The sequence below is a fragment of the Falco biarmicus genome, unplaced genomic scaffold (assembly GCF_023638135.1).
Source record: "Falco biarmicus isolate bFalBia1 unplaced genomic scaffold, bFalBia1.pri scaffold_36, whole genome shotgun sequence".
Taxonomy (NCBI): Eukaryota; Metazoa; Chordata; class Aves; order Falconiformes; family Falconidae; genus Falco; species Falco biarmicus.
Genome location: NW_026611914.1, coordinates 252,521 through 269,407, shown reverse-complemented (window position 1 = coordinate 269,407; position 16,887 = coordinate 252,521). Strand labels below are relative to the sequence as shown.

At 45.1% G+C, this 16,887-nt stretch overlaps 1 pseudogene; it reads left to right on the top strand.

The window, feature by feature from the left end:
* Positions 1-331: 331 nt before the first annotated feature.
* Positions 332-16,887, top strand: part of LOC130143508 (ankyrin repeat domain-containing protein 26-like) — a 58,084-nt pseudogene continuing 41,528 nt past the window's right edge.

The window sequence follows — 16,887 nt, the reverse complement described above, 5'->3', positions numbered from 1 at the left end:
CCCCCCCCCCGATCCCCCGTCCCTGCCCCGGGGCCCCCCCCCCGATCCCCCGTCCCTGCCCCGGGGCCCCCCCCCCCGATCCCCCGTCCCTGCCCCGGGGGCCCCCCCCGATCCCCCGTCCCTGCCCCGGGCCCCCCCCCCCCGAATCCCCCGATCCCCCTGCCCCGGGGGCCCCCCCCGATCCCCCGTCCCTGCCCCGGGCCCCCCCCCCCGATCCCCCGTCCCTGCCCCGGGGCCCCCCCCCCCGATCCCCCGTCCCTGCCCCGGGGCCCCCCCCCCCGATCCCCCGTCCCTGCCCCGGCCCACCGGCTGCCTCCCGCCGTCCCTTCCCTGAGGCGGGACCGTGCCCGCGCCCCTGCCGCGGGATGAAGAGGTTTTTCGGGTTCTGGAGGAAGAAGGGGCAGCCGGCAGCGTCCGGCAGCGCCGCCAAGCCCTTCCCCACCGGTGCCTACGAGCTCCGGCTGAAGGAGCTGGGCAGGCTGCACCGTGCGGCCGCCCGTGGCGACCTGGGTCAGGTGCGGCAGAGACTGAAGAAATGCGGCATCGACGAGCGGGACACGGCGGAGCGGTAAGCGGCGGGGGGCAGCAGCGCCGGGCGGTGCTGGGGCGGGGTGCGGGGGGGTTGCGGGCAGCGCCGGGACCCGCAGGTGCAGCTGCAGCCGCCGGCAGCTCAAGGGCGCTGGGAGCGAACGGCAGCATCGCCGCGGGGAGCCTCAGCCTGGGCGGGGAGCCAGGCCTGTGCTGCCAGGAGCCCTTGGAGTCGGCCGAGCATCCCCCGTCTTGCCCCGGCCCCCTCCGTGCCCTCGTTCCCGGGGGTGCTGCCTTGCCTGGGGGCGCAGGAGCGGCAGGGGGCCGGCAGCAGCCTGGCCGGGGGGGTTGCAGAAGGAGCCTCAGGGCCATTCTCCAGGCTCGCTTGGAAGGCAGAGTGCATGCACCTCCGAGGCCTCGGCGTGCGGGGTTAGTAGCTGAGCTGAGCAAGCTGCACTGCCTCAGCTGGAGTAAAAGAGGGTAAGCACTGCGTTTAGGAAAGGGTAAATGTGCTGTGTATTGGTGCTGTGTGGACGGTTGCCTGATGTGCCTTTTGTGACTGTGATGTTGCAGCCAAAGCAACATCAGTCTGATTTTAGGTGGCAGTTACTTTGCTGTTTGCTCTGTGGCCTTGGTACAGCTAATTAGTGCCTTGGATTGGAAAATCTGGGCAGTGCCATGCAGAGGGAGCTGCTGCTTCTGGCAGGTGGTGTGATGTGTGCTTTTGAGTCAAGCACAGCAAGTACTTGGCAGTTATATTTTAGGGAGAAGCCCTGGGCTGCAGCATAGCTCCTCATGATCCACCGTAAGCATAAGGGAATCAGCTGAAGTTTTTGGGTCTTGGATGTGTCGAGCTGTTAATGCCTTTTCTGAAAAGACTCTGAGTCAAAACATCCATGACATTCAGAGGAGATGCTGGTTTAATCGGAGTACTTCAGCATCCTGGGCTGTCTTTTTCTGAAGACTGGACTTTTGCCAGCCAGCTAGCTTATTGCCCTGAAAACACCTGAAACTGTCTAGATTTGTAGGAAGGCGATGAAGAGTGCAGCCAGTCAGCATGTGGGCTGTGTGCCTGAGTGTTGCCAGCCAGTATTTGTTTATGCAGCTGCAGGTGGGGGATGCCATTTAAGGTGGCTTGAGTGCACTTTTGTGCATAATTCAGCTGCCAGAGTCAAGGTGCCCGATGGCATTTATGGAAATAGTTCGGAAAGTTTCTCTCTTTTTCTTCTTACTGCTTCCTGATTCAGTCAGCAGTCAGTCACCAGCTCTTAGCAGACCCTGGTACGAAATTTCGCTAGTTTTTGCGTTTCAAGTTCATCTTGTCTAGAAAGCTTCTTTTCCTCTGAAGGGTTTCCTTCTGTGTGCCAGGCAATTATCAGTGTTATAACAGGACAAATAAAGTCACAAACTGTAAAAAACCAAGCCGGGGGCGGGGGGGGGAGAGGGAGGGAAGAAAGAAAAGGCAGCATACTATGATGAGCACGGTGGTGGTTTTGCCGTGATAATGCCCAGTGCTGAAAAGTGAGGCTGAGAGCAATTTGGTGGCCAGAGCCTGCCTACTTGCTGCAGCCACTGCCCTCTGTACCAGCCATGAGGGTTGCAAGGCCACCTGTGCCCTCTTGGTGCTTGTGGGTGTGATGTGTGTTGTGAGTGACCACCAGATGCAGTTGCATTTCAGGGCTTCATGTTGGAAGACTTGGTATCATTGGAAATAGAGGTGAAGAATAGGAAATAATGCAAAGTAACGGCAACAATGTGTGCATTGGTTGTATGAATATCTCAGGTTTGCTGCTCAGGATTTCCAAAAGCAAAATCCTGCACCAGGAGCATGGCAAGGATCACACCAACAGGTTCCTTCCATAAAGTGGGTCCTGTAGCCCATAAGACCTCCCGAAAGTACGCTTGATACAGCATCATTTAGGAGCAGGCAGCTTTCAGAGGTGGTCTAGCAAAACCTTCAGCCTCACTGACAGAGACGGGCACAACTCTGTAGTTGGAAGCACTGCAGGCACAATGCCAGCTAGTCATGGATCCTGGGTCAGAGCCCATCGCTAAGGGAGATTGACCCTGTCAGCTGCCTGTCAGACTGAACTCCAGCGCTTTCATTGCTTGGCTTGTAGCTGCTGGGTTGTCGGCTCAAGGGCCATTCAAAGTGTGTACTGCCAGCCTGCTGTTTCCCAGTGGGGTTGTTTCGTGGCTGCTCAGGCATCAGCAGTTCTCTTCTACTCTGTAGGTGATCAGCGTAGCAGCAGCAGGAGCAGGAACAGAATCTGGGCAGTGTCCCCAGGGCTGGGTGGCAGAAGAACTTCGGTGTTACTGGAGGCCTCTTGCAGGGACAGGCAACCCTGAGCACTGGTGTTCTCTGCCAGCCTGTTCCCTGAAGCGGATCTTCTGTGGAGCACAGCAGGCCTCGCTCCAAGCAGAGCCGTCTCCTGTTGACAGACTGAGAGGCTTGGTTGAGGAGGACAGCAACAAGTCCAAGTTTTCTGAAGGCTTTTCTGTTTGCAGAACTGATAGTGACTACTTGACGTCTGTCATGCTTCCTAGTGGTTGGTAGTAGCAGCTTTCAGATGATTGTGGACTCCTTCATAGCCAGTTCTGGTTAGCTTTCAGATAATCTCAGTCAGTCGTTTCTTCAGAGATGAAGAATCCCGCATGTTTCCATGGGAATTTCTCAAAAAGTGGTGGTAGTTGCTCTTGAGCTACTCCTCTGTCAGTGCTCCAGTCTGTTCCCTGTCTGTAGCAAGACATTCCAAATTCTTTGAAGTTTTCTGTATTTCTCTCATCCTCATCTTTGTTGCAGTGGAGGAGGATGTCAGCTGCCCTGTAGCAAGTATCTGTGTTACAGATTACTGTGTTTCTGCATCACCTGCCACTGCATTTGTGTACCTCTCCCTTTCCATTCCCCCTTAGCCAGGGAGCTGTTGTGCTCCTGTCTCAGCAAGGTACCCAAACAATTGCAAGGCTAGTTGAGCTTTCCTAAATACAGAGAAGGACCTGCCTGCAGCGATGTGGTTCAGAACCAGTGCTGGTGTTCCCCTCAGTTCTTGAGGAACTGTGGGATTGTTACTGCATCGCCTTCAAGGGAGGAAGGTCCCAGCTGTTTTCTAGCTTGTCTTCTGCTCTGTTGGGACAGGTGTCCTGCAGAGCAGCAGGTGCTTTGCTTTTGCACAGAGTGAAGCTTGTGCTGATTTGTGCCTCTGATTTAGGGGGAAACACATGCAAGGACTTTCTGGGCAATTTCTTTCAGTATAAGTAGGCTGGTTAATTGACATCGGACCTAAGATGTTCTGTGGTTTGAAGGAGGGGTTTTTTGTTTGTTTTTTTTTCCTCTGGCAAGGCTTTAACTTGAAGAAAAGAGTTTCATTTTCTTATGCTGGTCATGTATTATGGAAACACAGTATTCCCTCCCTGGAGAGGACTTCCTCTGTAGTGGGCTTATTATGACTATCGTAGTTACACGTATCTGAAGGGTCGGGTATTACTTTCCTGTACTCAGGCTTACAGTGTTCTGCTGTCTGGTTTGCTGCATGTAATGGGGGGCACCTTGGTGCAAGTGAGTACTTGGTTTTGTTGCAGTAGTAAGCAAGCTAGAGAAAAAGCAGAAATCCTCGAAGTGCAGGGAAACGCTAATACTCTTTATATAAAGCCCATCTACATCTCTGAGACACTTCTGGCACGTGAATAATCCTAGAACTTAGAGGGTTGCTTGCCATAGTTCTCAGATTCCCAAGCTTTGGTCTTTTTTGCTGTGCCACAGGTGTAGTCCTGCTGGAGGCAGTGACCACCACCTGGGCACAGGAATCTGTGCAGATTAAGTTCTAGAGTGAAGGAAATGGCAGCTTACTAAGCAGATGCTGCGGAGGGGTTTTGCTGGCCAGTCTCGGGTGTTTGGTGCGCAACTGCTGTTACTGGTAACAGAATGAGAAATCTTTTCTTAAGCTTGCTTTGTGCAAAGTGAAACTTGTGGTCATAACAATTTACCACAGCCTGAAATTATTTCTCTAGTTGTCTGTTTGTGCTAATTTAATATGTTTTACTTTTAGGACACCTCTGCATCTCGCTTCTGCGAATGGCCATGTGAATGTTGTTACATATCTCATAGAAAACAAGTGTAAACTAAATCTTACTGACAGTGACAACAGATCACCACTGATGAAGGTATGTGGAATATGTTATGCTCTTTCAAGTGGGGCTTGTCAACTGTGCATTAAATGAGAGGTGGCTGGAAGGATTCTTTACACAGCTCTGTGTAGAAGCATGCATGTTGTAATCAGCGTGGAATAGGCATATGTTAGCTCAGCTTTGAAGGTGCTCTTATTTTCCAGCATTGGGAAGCTGGGGCAATTGTAACAGAGTGCTGGCAGTTCTTCCTTTTTTGCGTGTTGTTCCCAGGCTGTACAGTGCCAGCAAGAAGAATGTGTAGCTATTCTGCTAGAGCACGGTGCCAACCCCCATCTGGCGGATGCTGACGGCAACACTGCCCTTCACCTTGCTGTCCGATCTCCTAATACAACCGTAGCGGGGCTGTTACTTGAGCATAATGCCAATATTGATGCTCGGAATAAGGTAAATTTTTGTATTTGTTGAAGAAGTTCTTTCAAAAAGTTGTACTAGTATTTCTCTTGTAGGGTTTTTTTTCTTTTATTTTTAAATGTATTTATCTGTCCTTTCAGGAGGGAAACACTCCGCTTATTCTTGCTATCTCTGAACGTCATGAAGATATAGCAGAGTTTCTTCTGCAGAGAGGAGCTGATGTGCATGCTCGAGATCACTGTGAAAGGTGAGTGGTTTGTCAAAACTCTGCATGGGTCTCTTTAGTATTCTTTAGGTTGGATTAATCAGAGGCATGAGAGTGAGCTCTGAAAAAACCCGGGGAGCCACATAGCAGCTATTTCTGTGTGACTTGTGAAAGCACATCTGCGCTTGGCTGTTGTCATACCTCAGTGGGTGCTTTCCTCGTTGAGGATTACAAGAAGGCATTGTCTGTGGTGGCCCTTCTGGCAGGAAACATGCTGTTAGCTCAGCAGCACTGCCTCAATTTGAAAAAACATCTCCTGCATAGTGGCGTAGTTTGTACGTGAGTGTTGTCTATGTGGAAGCTTTGTCTGAAGATTGAATGTTTGCTTGTTTTGACTCCCTCTTGCATTTTATGGTTGCTCTTAATATTTAATGAAAACTGCTTTTTCTTTTGCTCATTCAGTAATGAGGAAAGTAGTTTTTGAGAGCAAACAGGAATAAAAATAATTACAGTGTCTGTGTCAAATGATCTACTTCATAACATATTTTTGGTGTTTCAGAACCCCACTTATGACTGCAGCATCTGGTGGACAGCTTAATTTAATAAAAGCTCTTCTTCGATATGGTGCTGATCTTTTCCATAAAGACAGTAACGGATGGACAGCTGAGGATTATGCTGTTACTCATGGATATTCTAGGTAAATTTTTGACTTTATTGTTAGAATAGGTTGTCAGTTGTCAGTGTGGCTTTTGAATGTTTTTGGTAATAGCAGCAAGGTTTAATGGTGTGTTGAAAGCTTCAGGACAGACAGTGCTCGGTGACGTCTTCTGATACGTATTGTTCCCTGTGTCTACTATTAATCTGGATGTTGAAGAAAATTTCCGCCCCGAATTGTCTGTTAGATGTCAAGTTTTGATGCTAAACTTGCACCTGCCTAATACAAACTCTAAAACATGTCTGCATCCTACAGTTACCCAGAGGTAGAATGTGGCAAACTGAAATGCATGTCAGTCCTCTCCTCAGACCAGCACCATTGTCCTTACTGACTTCCACTACAATGAGCAGGAACTACCAGCCTTTTCTTTCAGAGATCTAACATATCCCTTTTGTTAAAATCTTAAGCAGTTTCACCCCTCTTATGGATAGCTTTGTACCTGTGCGTATCCCTTCTCTAAGGTGGTTATGTGTGCTTAACAGCTAGGCTGAAAATATTGTGCCGAGCTGGAGCTAATAGCTTCATAGGTGTGGATATGCACCTCTAGAGTGAACGTGACTGTAGTGAATATTGAAGTAGGTAGTAGCCGTGCAGTAAGTTCTGTGTGTATTACTCTCAGTGAATGCATACAAGTATATGAATTCCTACGGCTATGAATACGTGTAGGGTGGATAAGTGGCTGTTAACTGTTCTATTAAACTGTATAAGCAAGTATGTGGTTGTTTTTACCGAATACGTTTCTTCTCTTTCCCTGTATAGTCTTTGTACACAACTGGTGGCATACGCATTCCGGGGAGACAGAGACGAAGGTGGTGCACAAGGCGGCACAGTACCTGGCATTCCTCACCGGGCCAGAGCTGCTGGCTTGACGTTGGGTGCACCTGCTGTGGACAGAGGAGGTAGGATCTTTAATCACGCAGGAGCTCACGAGGAAAATCACTGTGGCCTTTTCTTTAGGGGGTTTGTGTTGTCAGCGCTCGCTGTGTTCGCCGTTGACTTTAGGGGAGGCATCAGGTGGAGTAGCACAAGAAGCTTTGTGAATATGCTGACTTGTTGCTGGTTGGAGGTGCTTCTTGTCAGGGGTGAGGACAGCTGCGGTTTGTGTGCTACGGGCCCACGTACGGGGTTGTTGCGTTCTGCCTGCCAGATTGCCCATCTGTCTAGGTTTTCATACCGAGAGAGAAGGGGGACAGGGAAGGAACTAGGTGAGTGGTTTTGGGTTTGGGGTGTGTACTTGTACCTGTAGATGGCCATTCAGATAGTGAAAACAAATTGCAAAAGGTTCATCCTGAGTAGTTGTTCATCTTCCTGTGGTTGGGAAGCAACAGATGAGTTAGCAGGACTGTACATGTCTTGTTGATTTCCACTGAGTTTGTGCAGTGGTGTTTTAATATTAATAGTTTCACCTGCACTAAGCTGCTTTTAGTGAGTTGTCTTATTTCTCAGCATCAGTTACGGTTGTTTCTGTGTAGGTGCTGTAGAGACATACTTAGGAAAAATCGTCTTGGAAAAGTCACTTGGTTAGAAACAATAATGCAACTTCTGTGTGTACTGTATCTTCATGGACATAGTTTGATTCCAGTAAAAATAAATAACACTTCTACTTCCAGTAATTTTATGAAATAAACGTTAAAAAGTCCATATTAACTTGTGATCCAGAAAAAAAATTGAATTGCCTTGTTATCAAAAAATTAGCTCCTTCAGTGAGTTCATTTTAAATTAAAAAAACCAAACAAACAACTCCTTAATTTTTAAGATCCAGTCTATGCTTATGAGCTCATATAGCCCTAGAGGAATCTTAGAAAACTAATCTTTTAATATAGATCGAACTTCTTGTACTTTACATCTCAGGCCCTACAGTGGGAAGTTCTATCCTTTCTGGTTTTTTTAAGGGTGTTACATCAGAACTTTGTGGCAAATGGGCAGCAGACAGTGTTCAAACACAGTTTATTACTCCTTTTTTAAATATGTCGTGAAATATGAGCAAAACATGGGCTATTTTTCCGAGTTCACTTTTCCCAGATGGGGGAATTTAATTTAGAGCCAAACTTTGTTCCTTTGACTTAGGACTAGTTATTTTGATCTAGTCAGCGATGTGTAAAGTTTCTTGATAGACTGAAGGAAGATGCGGAGGTTTTTATATTTTATTTTATTTTTGGAAAGGGCTTGGTACAGGTAGTTTAATCAACAAAATGTTGCTTTTACCCAAACAGCACTCTGTGGCTGCCTCCTGTGCACATAGATAATTGCTGTGGTACCACATTGTGATGACTGACAGGCCCGGGTTATTTTAAAATATGTGGCTTGAAGAATAATACTGTTGTGTGATTCCAAAATTGATATGCCCTCAGGGAAAGAGGGGTTCTTGAACCAAGTGATTTGCTCGGTTCCTTGAAGACAGTAATACTACTAGCATAAGTCCACAATGTTATGGGAAATCCTCACTTGAAGAGGCATAGTAAGTGTGAAGAGCATATTTATGTGGGTTAAGGACTTGGGAAGAGAAAGTGTGCTGTGTTCTCAAACTGTTCATAGTAGGGCTTGTTTTTCTTGAGTAGTACGAATCTTTTTCTCCTTGTGCTCAGTCTCCTGGAAAATGACCCCGGCCTGCTGAGTGAGAGGGATTAGTAGCATGCAGGGAACACTTGGTGGCATTGATTCTGCGGTCTCTTGCTTGCACCCACAAAGCACAGGTCCTGCATCATGAGTCCCTTTGACAGGCTGCAGTAAAAGCTTTGAAGCCCCTGTTAGAGGAGAAGCTAGACTGATCTTGAGACAACGGAGGAATACCCACTTTGAATTCTTTGTTTTAATCTTGCTCTTCATTCCTATTTTTCTGGGATCTTCAATGTAGTCCTTCCTCCTTTTGCTACTTTTGCACTTGTTGAACATTGTTCAAAATACTCGCCTCTAGTGAGCAAGTCGGTATATTTAAGAAGTTGGCTCATGCTTATTTGAGTGTACACTTTTTGTCAGAACACGAACCTTTTTGTTGATTACAGACAGACTTGCAAAAACCTCCAAATGAATGGCTTCCACCTCTAGCATATCGAATGACAGACTTTTCAGATTTGAAGTTGAAATTTCTTTGGCAAAAAGTAATTATGCATTTTTTTCTAAAAGCGAGGGTTCAGATTTCTAGTATGTCTTCAGTGGCAGCTTTTTTTAGCTGCTGCACTGCGTATTGGTGTATTGTTCCTACAGAAACCATTGGTTTTTCGTCATAGAGCTCTTGGAAAAGAAACGAGTGCTTCAGTGTGCTTTATATCTGCTGTATCACCTTTTAAGAAAATTGAGAAATAGAGAAGGAATGAGAAACAATCTTGAGGTCCTTTTTTTCACTCTTACGTGTGTGTTTTTGATAGGAGTCCTCTTGCCACGTCCATTCCATGTATTTGTGGTAACATCAATATAAGCAGGACTCCCTGTTGCTCTGAGGCAAATGTTATGGCCTTGTCACACAGACGTTTGGTGTTGGGTAGCTGCAATAACAGAACCACACCATTCTTACTAAGTAGGATGGGTAGAGCAGGCAGATGGTGATTTGTATTCTAAAGCTTCTGTTCCACAACATAGACACGCGTACACACACAAGCACACATGCATGACACTCACAGCAGTCAGTGCACCCGTTCTGGTCCAGTTGTGGCCTGCCCTATAGCCCTGGGGGAACAGGGTATTCACTCTGACTGCTTGTCATGCCTGCGTTCTGGCTGGTGGCGTAGCTTCTCTATGTGAACAGTTCAGCATGGTCAAATCAATATATGCAGGGCTTTTACCTCAAACTGAGGTAGGAGGGGGCTGTGTCTGCATCAGGCACCATCTGACACAACTGGCTAGCATATCTCCAAAGTTTGTTGGCACCTACAGATTTTTGGGATGCTTAGACGGAGGGATTTTAAGTGTGCTGTATGTATAAAACACTCTACAAATACGAAGGAATTGCATTGGTAGTCAGTGCTGGGCAAGGACTAGTCAAGCTGAGAGAAATGCAAAGTTGGCAGGACAGTAAACTGCCAAGAATCTGTTTCGGTGTTTCAAAATATTGGAATATATGTTTTCTACAATGGAGCAAGTAAATGAAGTTACACTGTTTGACACTGTCCCTTAAGAGTAGAGTTCTGTAGGTTGTGATAGGTTTGGCTTCTGCTTCTTGTAACTGTAGAGTAGGCTGATGGTCACAGTACATTCTCCCATTGCTACAGCTTTGTTAATGTACTGGTTAGGTTTTCTGCATTTCTGGGAATTCACATTTATTCTGGTGTCCTTGTTTGGTCTATCCTTGACATGGCTTTCCCTAAATCGATATAGGAATGCCACAATCTCCTAGCCAGACATCAAGAACAGGAAAACCAAAGAAAGGTATTCTATACAGTAGCATTTCAACTGTGAAACATGTTGCGTGATGTACAAATACTAACACACCTGTGATGTTTATTATCTTGGAGGTCTCTATTCTGATGGTTTTGGTTTTATAAATTAGGTTTGAGAGCAGGCTTGGGGTGCTTTTTGTTGGCATGTTTTGCACAGGTCCTTTATTACTGAATTGAGTGATTGCTTTGTGTCATTAGTGATAGTAAATAATAGTATTTAAAAAAAAAGCTCTTCTGTTACTCCAAAATGAAAATGGACTTCAATTAAAGTAGAAACAAGTGATCCCTAGATACTACTTTTCTAGATCCCACTTCTACGGTAGGGCATCAAGATCTGTCTGAAAACTATCTCATAAACTTTCTCTCTTGCTTTTTAAAGGAGAATGGGAACTGGTTTTGATCATTGCTTGAAGTTACTATGCATGGAAAGCAAAAGTTCAGATAACTTACTCAACATGATATGCCCTTTGTTTTCTTTTCCTTTTAATGATTTTGTCTAAGACCTCGGTTTGGCTCTCATCATACAACTTTATAGAAGGCTACCAATCTCCTATTTATAAGCAACTTCGTTTTGTGATGATAGTTAACGAGAACTAATTATCGAGGACTTGAGGAGTGCTGAAATAGATACGATGTGGAGGCTCTATTTGTTTTTTTCCTTTCTGTCCTGGGAATTGAAGAGGCCTTTTATTTCATCTTAGTTGTTGATAATTGAGAGGTTTTCGCACTCTTCAGGCTGGATTCCTAGAGTTCAGGTTTCTTTAGTACATCGGTGGTGTGCTAGAGTGCGCTATGGTTGAGTTTGCAACATGTGCATCTGGGCCACGCTGCCGTTCAGAGGGATCTTGACAAGCTGGGTAAATGGGCTGTCAGGCCTGTCTTAACAGAATTCAGCAAGGGCAGATGCCAAGTCCTGCACATGGAAAGGAACAACCATTTGCTACAGCACGTGCTGGAGCTGCCTGGCTGGAGAGCTGCTTTGCTGGGAATAGCCAGAGGGTCTTGGCAGAAAGTGAGCTGAGAATGAGCCAGCAGGGTGCCCTGCCGGCTGAGAGGGTTAACGGTGTCCTGGGCGGTATGAAGAGCAGCGTAGCCAGGAGACTGAGGGAGGGGATTGTACGCTGCTACCTGGCAGTCCCTGGCTTGTGTCCAGCTCCCTGGGTATAATTTTGAGCCCCCAGTGCAAGAGAGAGTGGTCTTTCATCCGTGAGCGAGTTCGGTGGAGGGCCATCAAACTTTGCCAGGAGCAGGACTACTTGCCTTTTGGGGAGAGACTGGGGGAACTGGGCTTGTTCAGTGTAGAGAGGAGATGACTTTGAAGGGGACCCAGCAGCAGCTTGCAGCACGTGTAAGGAGAAGCCGGAGACAGGTGCCTCCCAGTGGTGCGTGACAGGAAGCAAAGGTACAAGAGGCATAAATGGAAACAAGAGAATTTCTAATGGAATGTGGGCAGCTTCACCATGGTGAGAACAGTAAAACAGAGAGGTTGTGCAGTCTCCCTCCTTGAATGGTTCAAGATCAGACTGGAAAATTCCTGTGAGCCTAATCTGACCTCAGAGCTGAGTCCGCTTTGAGGAGGCGGTTGGCTGAGAGACTTGCCGAGGTCCCTTGTGACCTGATTTATCCTGTGGTCCTGTGTGCCAGTTGCTTTCTTAATTGATGAAAGCTTGGAGCGTAGTATAGATTGCCCTGGTTACGCCTGTCTTGCCTGTTGACTATCCTTTTTGGTGCAGCATAGAGACCTGCTGGGGATTTTTCTACCTGAGGATAGGCATTAGATCTTGGTTATGCTTTTTGATGTTTTTTACCTTTTCAGGATAACCTGTAAGTGGGTAGAGCACCAGCTAGTAGAGTATATAAACCAGTAAAATCTCTGTCAACAGTGTGTGCTTGTGTGTGCAGTATGAGTACTTCAGCAGTTCATTTATTTACTGTCTTGCTAAAGCACCAGTATTTTGTTAACTGTTTATTAACGTAGCCTATTCATGCTATGCTGGGCTTTTTTTAGTTTAGAGGTAGTTCTTAAACTTTTAGGTATAAAAGTTCAAAGGAGATATAACTCTAGTCTTTTTTGTTTTGTCAATTCAGTGTGACTTGAAAAAGCAGTTGTTTGGAAATGCATTCATTCATTCATGCTGTCTTACGTAAAGTTGACTCCCCAAAGTTTCATTCTGCTATGACATGTAGAGTTGTCCAGGTTAAATGTTTGTATGTGCTGGTTGGTTTTTAGCATGCCAAATCTAATTTCAACATGTCAATTAATGTTTGAACAGCAACAGACGACTTGTCGCAAGGAGACTCAATCGGGTAAGACTTTAAACATACCCAGCGCATACCTGAGGAATGATTGGAGAGACGCAGTACTCATTTTGCTTTACTTTTTAAGAAGCTTGGAGAAAGAGGGGAGCGATGTCAGTTGGCGTGCTTCTGAGGAAGAGCTCGATTTTTCTCCCAAGGTATGGTGTATTTACAGTAAATGTCCTGTAAAAATAAGTGATCTGAAGGCAAGTTTTCTGGGGGATTGAAAGAAACTACAGTTCTAGCCAATATTGTTTTCTCCTTAGAAGCAGTCTCTGACCTGCCAGCCTTTTTTCTGCTGTGAGTTTTTCCTAAAAGACCTGTAGCTGTGGCAGAGCATGCAGCAGATTTGTGGTTTGAGGCAAAAGAGCCATAGGCGACGAGATAAACCCCCACAGTTTTGTTTGTTCTTGGTCATTTGAGTCAGATTTTAAGTTTATAAGTTACTAATATAACCTGCTCTGTTCTTCCTCAAACACTGTTAATGTTTCCTGTAGATTTCGTGATAGAATCCTAACTGATAAAGGGCACTTTTTAATGAAGATGTACTGAAATTCTTCATCACCTAGTTCTCCTCTCCTCCTCCTCAGGTTACTCAAGAGTGCTCAGCGGATGAGTTACTCAAACGGGTCATCTTTTTTTCTTCTATTGAGATGGCATTCTGTGCTTGCATGTAATCTCACACTGCATGTTTTCCCTCTTTTTTTTTTTTTTTTTTTTTTTTTTTGAATATGCTTAGGCAGTATTCTTTTTGTCAGCTACAAGCTCTCAGGCCTATTTTTTTTTTTGCTAGTGTTCTGAAGAATTATTAACTTCTGCAGTGATGTCTGGAGCATCAGTTCTGTTGCTCTGGGATTCTGCAGCGATGAGGAACCGGTGTTCTAATTCAACCTACTCTGCAATACTGGAGATGCAAGCATGTTTAGTTTTAACATGATTTCATTTTCTTGCACTGATTTAAATATAAATTATGCATTTTTTGGGCATGTTTTTGAAATTTCAGGATATTCTGGTGAGTGTACTTGCAGGGACTAATTAACGCAGTAAGTCTAGGGTTCTTAACAGTTACTTCCCTTGTGCACACTTGCAAGTAAGCATCCAGAAGCTGCGATCTTAAATATAACTGAATTTTACTGAAGTACTACACATATTAAACCCAGATTTTTTAGAACTGCTATGCATGTAACCATAGTTTTGGGCACAATTTTCAGAAGGGTGCCTGCACGGTATTTTGGGGGGTGAAATACTCACTGAATTGCATACGTGAGGAGTGTTTTTGTACTTAGAAGTACAGGATGGAGCCAGCACCTGACCATTATCAAAAGGACAGCCTGATGACATTTAGTGTTCAAGATTTGATGTGAACAAAAGATTTGTTGTTGTCGTTAGTGGTTTTTTTTAAAAAAATAATTGTTTTTTGGCTTCTTTATTTACAGAAGCTGCAGAAGCCAAACTTGACATTCTTAATGAATGTTTCCCAGCAGTTCAGGAAAAACAGTAAGCTATTTGGAAAAGATTGCATAGTATGCTAATATAGAAAAGTAGATTTGCTAAGTCGTTTTTTAAACATTTCTTTTCCTATGGTAAATGAGAAAAGTAGCATTTTGAAAACACAGCACTTAGTCACTTCAGAAAACATAAGTCATGTTGTTAAAATGAAGCTATTAATCCCCTCCTAAGCCTTTGTCCCTGGCCAAGTCCTTCCTCCATCCTGCCCATCCTTGACTTGGTTCCTTTTCCAGACACTCCCAGATTACTCCATTAATCTGGTAACATGCCTGTTGCCATTTCCATAACTCCTTTTGTTGTTTTGACATAACTGCCATGTCTCCAAAGACAGTGAATAATGAAGTATCTTGCAAGTCGGTACCAAAGCAAACTGTCTTTCAAAATCTAAATAATTTGCAAGATAAACAAGAAAGTTGGAACAAGAAAAGCATGATTCGGGTGAAGTTTCACAGAAATGATGACTCTGAGATGACAAACTGGAAAAAAGAGACACCTCAGCTTCTCTCAGATAGTTGTGGTCTTAAGGAGAAAAAGTCAAGCTTCAGTAATGGCTTTGAAAGTGATAATAGTTCTTTGTCAGCAGGAAAAAAACCAATGCTTGAAAGTCAAAGACCAAACTCTGTCTTTCTTGAACATGTGGATGATGAAGATACAGAAGAAGAGCAATGTGAAGTAGATAATAAAGTGTGTGAAGCGCTGAAACAAGGAAGTGAACACTTGTGCTTGAATAGGCATGAAGAAAACGTAAGAGCAGCATTTCACTTGAGCACCAAAGTAAGTTATATAAGGATGATTCAATCACAAAGGTATTTTCTAAGGGTAATAAAGGTAAGAACCAAAAGGTAAACTGGATTTCTGTTAATACTTCACGTATATCCATCTTTTGATCTTCCTTTTTTTATATTAGAAAATGCCTTTACTCCTAGCCAAAGCAGTTTCTTAGGTATAAGAACAGCGTTGGGCAGTATTTTCAATATTTTTTTAATTGGTTGCAGTGGTTTTGCAGGAAAACAAATAGGCAGTATAATTTTTCTGAAATAAATTCAGTTTTTCTCAGCTGTATGTACAGTTTTTTATCTGTCAAGATTTATTGCCATTTAGTAAAATACCTGGTGTGATGGCTGAAAGTGAGGAACCAAAAAGTTTGAGTCAGATTGAGAGCAGGAAGTTAGTGATTTTCCTGGAGCAAAGTAGAGGAAAAGGAGCGTGTTCCAAAACAATGTAACTGAAATGAAAGCTAGAGTTAGGCTGACAGGAAGAATTGCTTCTCAGGAGCTTTGCAGAGCCAGGGCTAATGACTTAGGGCTAATGTCATTGCTGTCTCCTCAGAGATTCCCATGGAAAAACTGAAGGTGTTGTAAAACAAAGCTCGACAAAGTTTCCCTGTTGTCTTACACAGGAAAAGCATTTTTAAAGTTGTCGATGGGTGGCTAAGAAGGTGCTTGTTTCTGCTATTTCCAGCTGTTTGGTCAATCTCTTCTAGGAAAAATCACCTGAACGGGAAGAAGAGGAGAAGGAGCAGGAAAAGGAAAACACTGGTGAAGAGCTACGAACTGCAGTTGTTGAGGGTGTGAAAAATTCTATTTGTAATGATAGCCATCAAGTCCACAGTGCTTCCAAAGACGACACTGGTGAGAGAAGTGAGTTAGTAAATACTGATCCCAGTTCTTCCTCTATAAATATTAATGCACAGTAAATGAACTGAAATGGTGCTTGACTTCTGAAACAGTAAGTTTTTCCCTTGCCTGTGAACCCTAGTGGGCATTGGCAAGGAGGAAAGTAGCTTTTGTTCCTTTTCGTTCGTTCCTGAAGAACAAATTGTGGCCTTGGATTCCAAACGATGCTAAATGGAGCAGGTGTCATTCTTGGTTTTGTTGCTGTGTTCTCCCTGAAGCGATCAGAACAAAACGCACGGTTGAAAAAGAGGAGGATTAGAGAGTCTTGGTGTGACAGTAGTATTCCCCTTTCTGGCCCGTGCTGTCAGACTGAAAAGTTGTGATTGCTCTTGGCTGAAGCCTGGGAAAGATTTGAGTCAATCTGAGAGAAAGCTGTTCTGTTCCAGTGCCTCACCTTGTCCAGTTTTAAAACGTAGAAAGTCTCTCCAGTGCCACGCTTGTGTGTGCTCGAAAGCATTGCCCCGTCAGTCAGGGCTGAGCACTCCGGTACTCACCTCGGGTCTTGGAGCAGGAGGAGAAGGCACACTTTGCATTGTCTGTCTGCAGAGAGTAGAGTGGTGTGGTAGATGTTACCAGAGCGTGTGTAGCTGCTGATCAAATGCTACAGAGCGGGCCTGGCAGAACCTGCTGTATTCCAGGTGTTGTGCCTATACGTGCTCTTCTGTCGGTGCATTTTAGCATAAGCCTGCATTTGGCACAGTGTAAGTAGTCCTAGCTGAGGCTGGAACCAGCAGTTCCCCTCTGCTAGGACGGGTGCCCTCACTGGTCTCTAGCTCCTTTCCCGTTTTTGTGTGCGTGTCTCCACGAGAGCGAATCCTGAATCAGTTTTACCTAACGGACTAGCTTAAAACAGAGAAATGAAGATAGTTTAATCTGGCCAGGAACCTACTGAGACTGAGCCTTGCGTGTGCCTAGTAGAGAAGAGATTGGGATGTTGGCCCCTGAGATAGAGACAAGTTGTGTGTTTGGGGTGAGATTTTGGGCTGTGAGCCTCTCCTCTTTTTAAATGGCAATGCTTAGGTGTCTACCTTCTGGGAAGGTGCAGGG